General features: G+C 69.5%; 1 non-coding gene across 1 annotated transcript; it reads right to left on the bottom strand.

The window, feature by feature from the left end:
• Positions 1-3,933: 3,933 nt before the first annotated feature.
• LOC135978035 (5S ribosomal RNA) lies at positions 3,934-4,052 on the bottom strand. Its single transcript, XR_010595464.1, has one exon. It is a non-coding gene; the product is annotated as a 5S ribosomal RNA (ribosomal RNA).
• Between the last annotated feature and the right edge of the window lie 3,448 nt (positions 4,053-7,500).

Raw genomic sequence — 7,500 nt, forward strand, 5'->3', positions numbered from 1 at the left:
CCGAGGACTCCGGGGGCAGGCTTAATAGTGGTTCCAGGGGAGGCTTAATAGTCGTCCCCCGGGCAGTCCGGGAGAGGCTTAATCGTCATCCCCCGACAGTGTGTGTGTGTGTGTGGGGGGGGAGGCTTAGCAGTCTTCCCCCAGGCTGGGTGGGGGCCTGGCGGGAGGCGTCGCAGTCTTCCCCCGGGCGGTCCGGTGGGGGAGGCTTAGCAGTCGTCATCAGGGCGGTCCGGGGGGTGGGGGGAGGCCTCAGAGTCGTCCCTCGGAGAGCCGGGTCGGCGGCGGTGGCGGGTGTCAGGCTTTACGTCCAGCCTCCGGAGGGTGAGCGTCCTCGGACGGGATGCAGCTGCCGCAGAGAGGCAGCCTCTGAGGCAAGGAGCGGAGCACCGAGGCTGGGGAGAGGGGAGCAGGAGCCGGGGGCTGGGGTGGGTGGGTGGGGGGGGCGTTCAGGACAACCGATCAAGCCCCGGGAAGCGGCTGTCAAATGTTCAAAGTCCCCCCCGGGACAACAGGTCAAGCCCTGGGAGGCGGCTGTCAAATGTTCAAAGTCCCCACCGGGACAACAGGTCAACCCCCGGGAAGCGGCTGTCAAATTTTCAAAGTCCCCGTTCGGCCACCAGGTCAACCCGCTGAATCTACTGGGTTGACCTGGCGGCCGGTTTGCTTTCCGGCCACCAGGTCAACCCATTGGATTCGACGGGTTGACCTGGCGACCGGTTTGCTTTCCGGCCACCAGGTCAACCCATTGGATTCGACGGGTTGACCTGGTGGCCGGTTTGCTTTCCGGACCGGATGTCACCCCACTCCCAGGGCAGCGCGGCAGTGGTGCTGAGGACCGCAGAGGGGGGGCTTAATAGTCGAGAGGGAGCAGGTCCGGGGGAGGCTTAATAGTCGTCCCCCGAGGACTCCGGGGGCCAGGCTTAATAGTCGTCCCCCCGGGCGCTCCAGGGGGAAAGCTTAATAGTCCTCCCCCGAGGATAGGCTTAATAGTCGCCCCCCGGCCAGTCCGGGGGAGGCTTAATAGTCGTTCCAGGGGAGGCTTAATAGTCATCCCCCGGGCAGTCCGCGGGAGGCTTAATAGTCGTCCCCCGAGTGCTCCGGGGGGCAGGCTTAATAGTCGTTCCCCAGGCAGTCTGGGAGAGGCTTAAGAGTCATCCCCCGACAGTGTGGGTGTGGGTGTGGGCGGGGGGGAGGCTTAGCAGTCGTCCCCAGGGCGGTCCGGGGGTGGGGGGAGGCCTCAGAGTCGTCCCTCCGAGAGCCGTGTCGGCGGCGGTGGCGGGTGTCAGGCTTTACGTCCAGCCTCCGGAGGGTGAGCGTCCTCGGACGCGATGCAGCCGCCGCAGAGAGGCAGCCTCCGAGGCAGGGAGCGGAGCACCGAGGCTGGGGAGTGGGGAGCAGGAGCCGGGGGGGAGGTGGGGGGCGTTCAGGACAACAGGTCAACCCCCTGGAAGCGGCTGTCAAATGTTCAACGTCCCCACTCGGCCACCAGGTCAAGCCCCGGGAAGCGGCTGTAAAATTCTCAAAGTCCCCACCGGGACAATAGGTCAAGCCCTGGGAGGCGGCTGTCAAATGTTCAAAGTCCCCACCGGGACAACAGGTCAACCCCCGGGAAGCGGCTGTCAAATTTTCAAAGTCCCCGTTCGGCCACCAGGTCAACCCGCTGAATCTACTGGGTTGACCTGGCGGCCGTTTTGCTTTCCGGCCACCAGGTCAACCCATTGGTTTCGACGGGTTGACCTGGCGGCTGGTTTGCTTTCCGGCCACCAGGTCAACCCATTGGATTCGACGGGTTGACCTGGTGGCCGGTTTGCTTTCCGGCCCGGGTGTCACCCCACTCCGAGGGCAGCACGGCAGTGGTCTTGAGGACCACAGAGGGGGGCTTAATAGTCGAGACGGAGCAGGTCCGGGGGAGGCTTAATAGTCGCCCCCCGGCCAGTCCGGGGGAGGCTTAATAGTCGTCCCCCGAGGACTCCGGGGGCCAGGCTTAATAGTCGTCCCCCCCCGGGCGCTCCAGGGGGGAAAGCTTAATAGTCCTCCCCCGAGGACTCCGGGGGCAGGCTTAACAGTCGTCCGCCCCGGGCGCTCCAGGGGGAAAGCTTAATAGTCCTCCCCCGACAGTGTGTGTGTGTGTGTGTGGGAGGGAGGCTTAGCAGTCTTGCCCCGGGCGGTCCGGTGGGGGAGGCTTAGCAGTCGTCCCCAGGGCGGTCCGGGGGTGGGGGGGGGGGGGAGGCCTCACAGTCGTCCCTCGGAGAGCCGGGTCAGCGGCAGTGGTGGGTTTACGTCCAGCCTCCGGAGGGTGCGCGTCCTCGGAGGCGATGCAGGCGCCGCAGAGAGGCAGCCTCCGAGGCAGGGAGCGGAGCACCGAGGCTGGGGAGAGGGGAGCAGGAGCCGGGGGCTGGGGCTGGGGGTGGGGGGCGTTCAGGACAACCGGTCAAGCCCCGGGAAGCAGCTGTCAAATGTTCCAAGTCCCCACTCGGCCACCAGGTCCACCCCAGTCTAGCAATGGGGTTGACCTGGCTGACGGCCGGTTAGTATCAAGGTAAACTCACCGTCGTCCACAGGAGGGCAGCTCTCAGGCCGGCCGGCTGCGGCTGACTCTGGGGCGGCGCCCGGTCCCGGCAGCGAGGGGCGGGGGGCGCGGAGCGAGACGGGGCTAACCGGGGGGGGGCGCCTCCTGCGACTTTGGGGGCCGCGGGTCGTCAGTGGCGTGCAGGCCGGGCCTCTCCCGGGGGATTCGGGGGGGCGGTCCTGCGGGCCGGGCGCAGGGGGCTCGAGCGAGCCCGGGCCGGTCCGCCCCGGGGCCGGGGTCTCCGCCTGCGGCTCAGGGGGGCGCGGGTCGTCGGGGGAGGAAGCCCGGGGGAGCCGCACACCGGCCCGCCAGGCCAGGCCTGGCCTGGATGGCCGCGGGGGGATTCGGGGCGGTCCCGCGGGCCGGGGGCCGGGCGCAGGGGAGGCGGGGGGGCCGAGCGAGTCCGTCCCGGGCCCGGGGCCTCCCCCTGCGGCTTTGGGGTCCGTGGGTCCCCGCTGGAGGAAGCCACTGGGAGCTGGACACCCGCCGTCCGTCCCGCCAGGCCAGGCCTGGCCTGGGTGGCCGCGGGGGGATTCGGGGCGGTCCCGCGGGCCGGGGGCCGGGCGCAGGGGAGGCGGGGGGGCCGAGCGAGTCGGGCCCGGGCCCGGGGCCTCCCCCTGCGGCTTTGGGGTCCGTGGGTCCCCGCTGGAGGAAGCCGCTGGGCGCTGGACACCCGCCGTCCGTCCCGCCTGGCCAGGCCTGGCCTGGGTGGCCGCGGGGGGATTCGGGGCGGTCCCGCGGGCCGGGGGCCGGGCGCAGGGGAGGCGGGGGGGCCGAGCGAGTCGGGCCCGGGCCCGGGGCCTCCCCCTGCGGCTTTGGGGTCCGTGGGTCCCCGCTGGAGGAAGCCGCTGGGCGCTGGACACCCGCCGTCCGTCCCGCCTGGCCAGGCCTGGCCTGGGTGGCCGCGGGGGGATTCGGGGCGGTCCCGCGGGCCGGCGGCCGGGCGCAGGGGGTCCGAGCGAGTCCGTCCCGGGCCCGGGGCCTCCCCCTGCGGCTTTGGGGTCCGTGGGTCCCCGCTGGAGGAAGCCGCTGGGCGCTGGACACCCGCCGTCCGTCCCGCCTGGCCAGGCCTGGCCTGGGTGGCCGCGGGGGGGGATTCGGGGCGGACCTGCGGGCCGGCGGCCGGGAGGGTCCGGGCCAGTCCGCCCCATGCCCGGGGTCTCCCCCAGCGGCTTCGGTGGCCCCGGGGGGGGTCCTCCGCGGAGGAAGCCGGGTGGGTGGGGAGCCGGACCCCAGGCGCCCAGACCCGTGACCTGCGGCCGCGACCTCCGACTCGGCAGGAGCGACGAGGGGCTTTCCGGCCCGTCCCCCCCTCTCCTTCCCCCCCAGAAAAGGAGAGAGAGCTGACTCGGACCGGGAAAAGCTGCCTACGGCACCTGGGATTCCCAGGCGGTCACCCATCCAAGTACTAGCCAGGCCCGGGACGGTTTACCTTCCGAGATCGGACGGGATCGGGGGCGTTCGGTCCGGTATGGCCGTAGGCACCCGGCCCCGCGCCTCCTCGCCCGCTTTCCCCTGCCGACGCCCGGGCCTGCCGCACGGTGAGCCCCGGTCGGACTGCCCCCCCCCCTGCGGCAGGGCCCCCGTCTCTCGCGGGCCCGGTCCTTTTTTCCTTTTCGAGCTCCGGGGCCCGGGCTGGCCGCCAGAGCCCCTCCGCCCGCCCTCCCCGGCGTCGGGGAAAATACTGTCCCGGACTTCCAGTGCGCCCGATCCTGTCAGCCGGGGGGTGGGGAGGGGCAGTCCCTCGCTGCGGCCGGGGAGGGTGAGCCCAGGGCGGCTTGCCTGCCGTGCGAGGCCCCTCTCGGCCACCAGGTCAACCCCGAGTCGAAAGGGCTGAAAAATTTTCAGAGTCCCCTCCCGGGCACCAGGTCAACCCGTGGAATCGGACGGGTTCACCTGCTGGCCGGTTCGCTTCCCGGGCACCAGGTCAACCCGTGGAATCGAAAGGGTTCACCTGCTGGCCGGTTTGCTTTCCGGCCACCAGGTCAACCCCTAGGGGTTTTAACGGGGGCACGCCCGGTGGCCTCTTTCCCGTCCGGTCACCAGGTCAACCCGGATCTCCCTCCTTCCCTGGGCGTCCCCTCCTCGGAGGCGTCAGGTTCCATTCCCCCCCCCCCCCCCAGACTTCCAGGGGCCCGATCCAGTCGGCCGGGAGGCAGTCCCTCGCTGCGGCCGGGGAGGGTGAGCCCAGGGCGGCCTGGTCCATGTCTCTAGTGGGCCCGATCCTTTTTTTTTTTTTCGAGCTCCGGGGCCAGGCCCGCCCGGGCAGCCCTCCTCGGAGGCGTGGGGCGATTTCCCCCCGCCCCCAGACTTCCAGGGGCCCGATCCTGTCGGCCGGGAGGCAGTCCCTCGCTGCGGCCGGGGAGGGTCAGCCCAGGGCGGCTTGCCTGCCGTGCGAGTCCCCTCTCGGCCACCAGGTCAACCCCGAGTCGAAAGGGCTGAAAAATTTTCTGAGTCCCCTCCCGGGCACCAGGTCAACCCGTGGAATCGAACGGGTTCACCTGCTGGCCGGTTCGCTTTCCGGCCACCAGGTCAACCCGTGGAATCGAAAGGGTTCACCTGCTGGCCGGTTCGCTTTCCGGCCACCAGGTCAACCCCTAGGTTTTAAGGGGGGGGGACGCCCGGTGGCCTCTTTCCCGTCCGGTCACCAGGTCAACCCGGATCTCCCTCCTTCCCTGGGCGCCCCCTCCTCGGAGGCGTCAGGTTCCATTCTTTTTTCCAGACTTCCAGGGGCCCGATCCAGTCGGCCGGGTGGCAGTCCCTCGCTGCGGCCGGGGAGGGTGAGCCCAGGGCGGCTTGCCTGCCGTGCGAGTCCCCTCTCGGCCACCAGGTCAACCCCGAGTCGAAAGGGCTGAAAAATTTTCAGAGTCCCCTCCCGGGCACCAGGTCAACCCGTGGAATCGAACGGGTTCACCTGCTGGCCGGTTCGCTTCCCGGGCACCAGGTCAACCCGTGGAATCGAAAGGGTTCACCTGCTGGCCGGTTCGCTTTCCGGCCACCAGGTCAACCCCTAGGTTTTAAGGGGGGGGACGCCCGGTGGCCTCTTTCCCGTCCGGTCACCAGGTCAACCCGGATCTCCCTCCTTCCCTGGGCGCCCCCTCCTCGGAGGCGTCAGGTTCCAGTCTTTTTTCCAGACTTCCAGGGGCCCGATCCAGTCGGCCGGGAGGCAGTCCCTCGCTGCGGCCGGGGAGGGTGAGCCCAGGGCGGCCTGGTCCATGTCTCTAGTGGGCCCGATCCTTTTTTTTTTTTTCGAGCTCCGGGGCCAGGCCCGCCCGGGCAGCCCTCCTCGGAGGCGTGGGGCGATTTCCCCCCGCCCCCAGACTTCCAGGGGCCCGATCCTGTCGGCCGGGAGGCAGTCCCTCGCTGCGGCCGGGGAGGGTCAGCCCAGGGCGGCTTGCCTGCCGTGCGAGTCCCCTCTCGGCCACCAGGTCAACCCCGAGTCGAAAGGGCTGAAAAATTTTCAGAGTCCCCTCCCGGGCACCAGGTCAACCCGTGGAATCGAACGGGTTCACCTGCTGGCCGGTTCGCTTTCCGGCCACCAGGTCAACCCGTGGAATCGAAAGGGTTCACCTGCTGGCCGGTTCGCTTTCCGGCCACCAGGTCAACCCCTAGGTTTTAAGGGGGGGGGACGCCCGGTGGCCTCTTTCCCGTCCGGTCACCAGGTCAACCCGGATCTCCCTCCTTCCCTGGGCGCCCCCTCCTCGGAGGCGTCAGGTTCCATTCTTTTTTCCAGACTTCCAGGGGCCCGATCCAGTCGGCCGGGTGGCAGTCCCTCGCTGCGGCCGGGGAGGGTGAGCCCAGGGCGGCTTGCCTGCCGTGCGAGTCCCCTCTCGGCCACCAGGTCAACCCCGAGTCGAAAGGGCTGAAAAATTTTCAGAGTCCCCTCCCGGGCACCAGGTCAACCCGTGGAATCGAACGGGTTCACCTGCTGGCCGGTTCGCTTCCCGGGCACCAGGTCAACCCGTGGAATCGAAAGGGTTCACCTGCTGGCCGGTTCGCTTTCCGGCCACCAGGTCAACCCCTAGGTTTTAAGGGGGGGGACGCCCGGTGGCCTCTTTCCCGTCCGGTCACCAGGTCAACCCGGATCTCCCTCCTTCCCTGGGCGCCCCCTCCTCGGAGGCGTCAGGTTCCAGTCTTTTTTCCAGACTTCCAGGGGCCCGATCCAGTCGGCCGGGAGGCAGTCCCTCGCTGCGGCCGGGGAGGGTGAGCCCAGGGCGGCCTGGTCCATGTCTCTAGTGGGCCCGATCCTTTTTTTTTTTTCGAGCTCCGGGGCCAGGCCCGCCCGGGCAGCCCTCCTCGGAGGCGTGGGGCGATTTCCCCCCCCCCCAGACTTCCAGGGGCCCGATCCTGTCGGCCGGGAGGCAGTCCCTCGCTGCGGCCGGGGAGGGTCAGCCCAGGGCGGCTTGCCTGCCGTGCGAGTCCCCTCTCGGCCACCAGGTCAACCCCGAGTCGAAAGGGCTGAAAAATTTTCAGAGTCCCCTCCCGGGCACCAGGTCAACCCGTGGAATCGAACGGGTTCACCTGCTGGCCGGTTCGCTTTCCGGCCACCAGGTCAACCCGTGGAATCGAAAGGGTTCACCTGCTGGCCGGTTCGCTTTCCGGCCACCAGGTCAACCCCTAGGTTTTAAGGGGGGGGGACGCCCGGTGGCCTCTTTCCCGTCCGGTCACCAGGTCAACCCGGATCTCCCTCCTTCCCTGGGCGCCCCCTCCTCGGAGGCGTCAGGTTCCATTCTTTTTTCCAGACTTCCAGGGGCCCGATCCAGTCGGCCGGGTGGCAGTCCCTCGCTGCGGCCGGGGAGGGTGAGCCCAGGGCGGCTTGCCTGCCGTGCGAGTCCCCTCTCGGCCACCAGGTCAACCCCGAGTCGAAAGGGCTGAAAAATTTTCAGAGTCCCCTCCCGGGCACCAGGTCAACCCGTGGAATCGAACGGGTT

Source organism: Chrysemys picta, unplaced genomic scaffold (assembly GCF_011386835.1).
Source record: "Chrysemys picta bellii isolate R12L10 unplaced genomic scaffold, ASM1138683v2 scaf100, whole genome shotgun sequence".
Lineage (NCBI taxonomy): Eukaryota > Metazoa > Chordata > Testudines > Emydidae > Chrysemys > Chrysemys picta.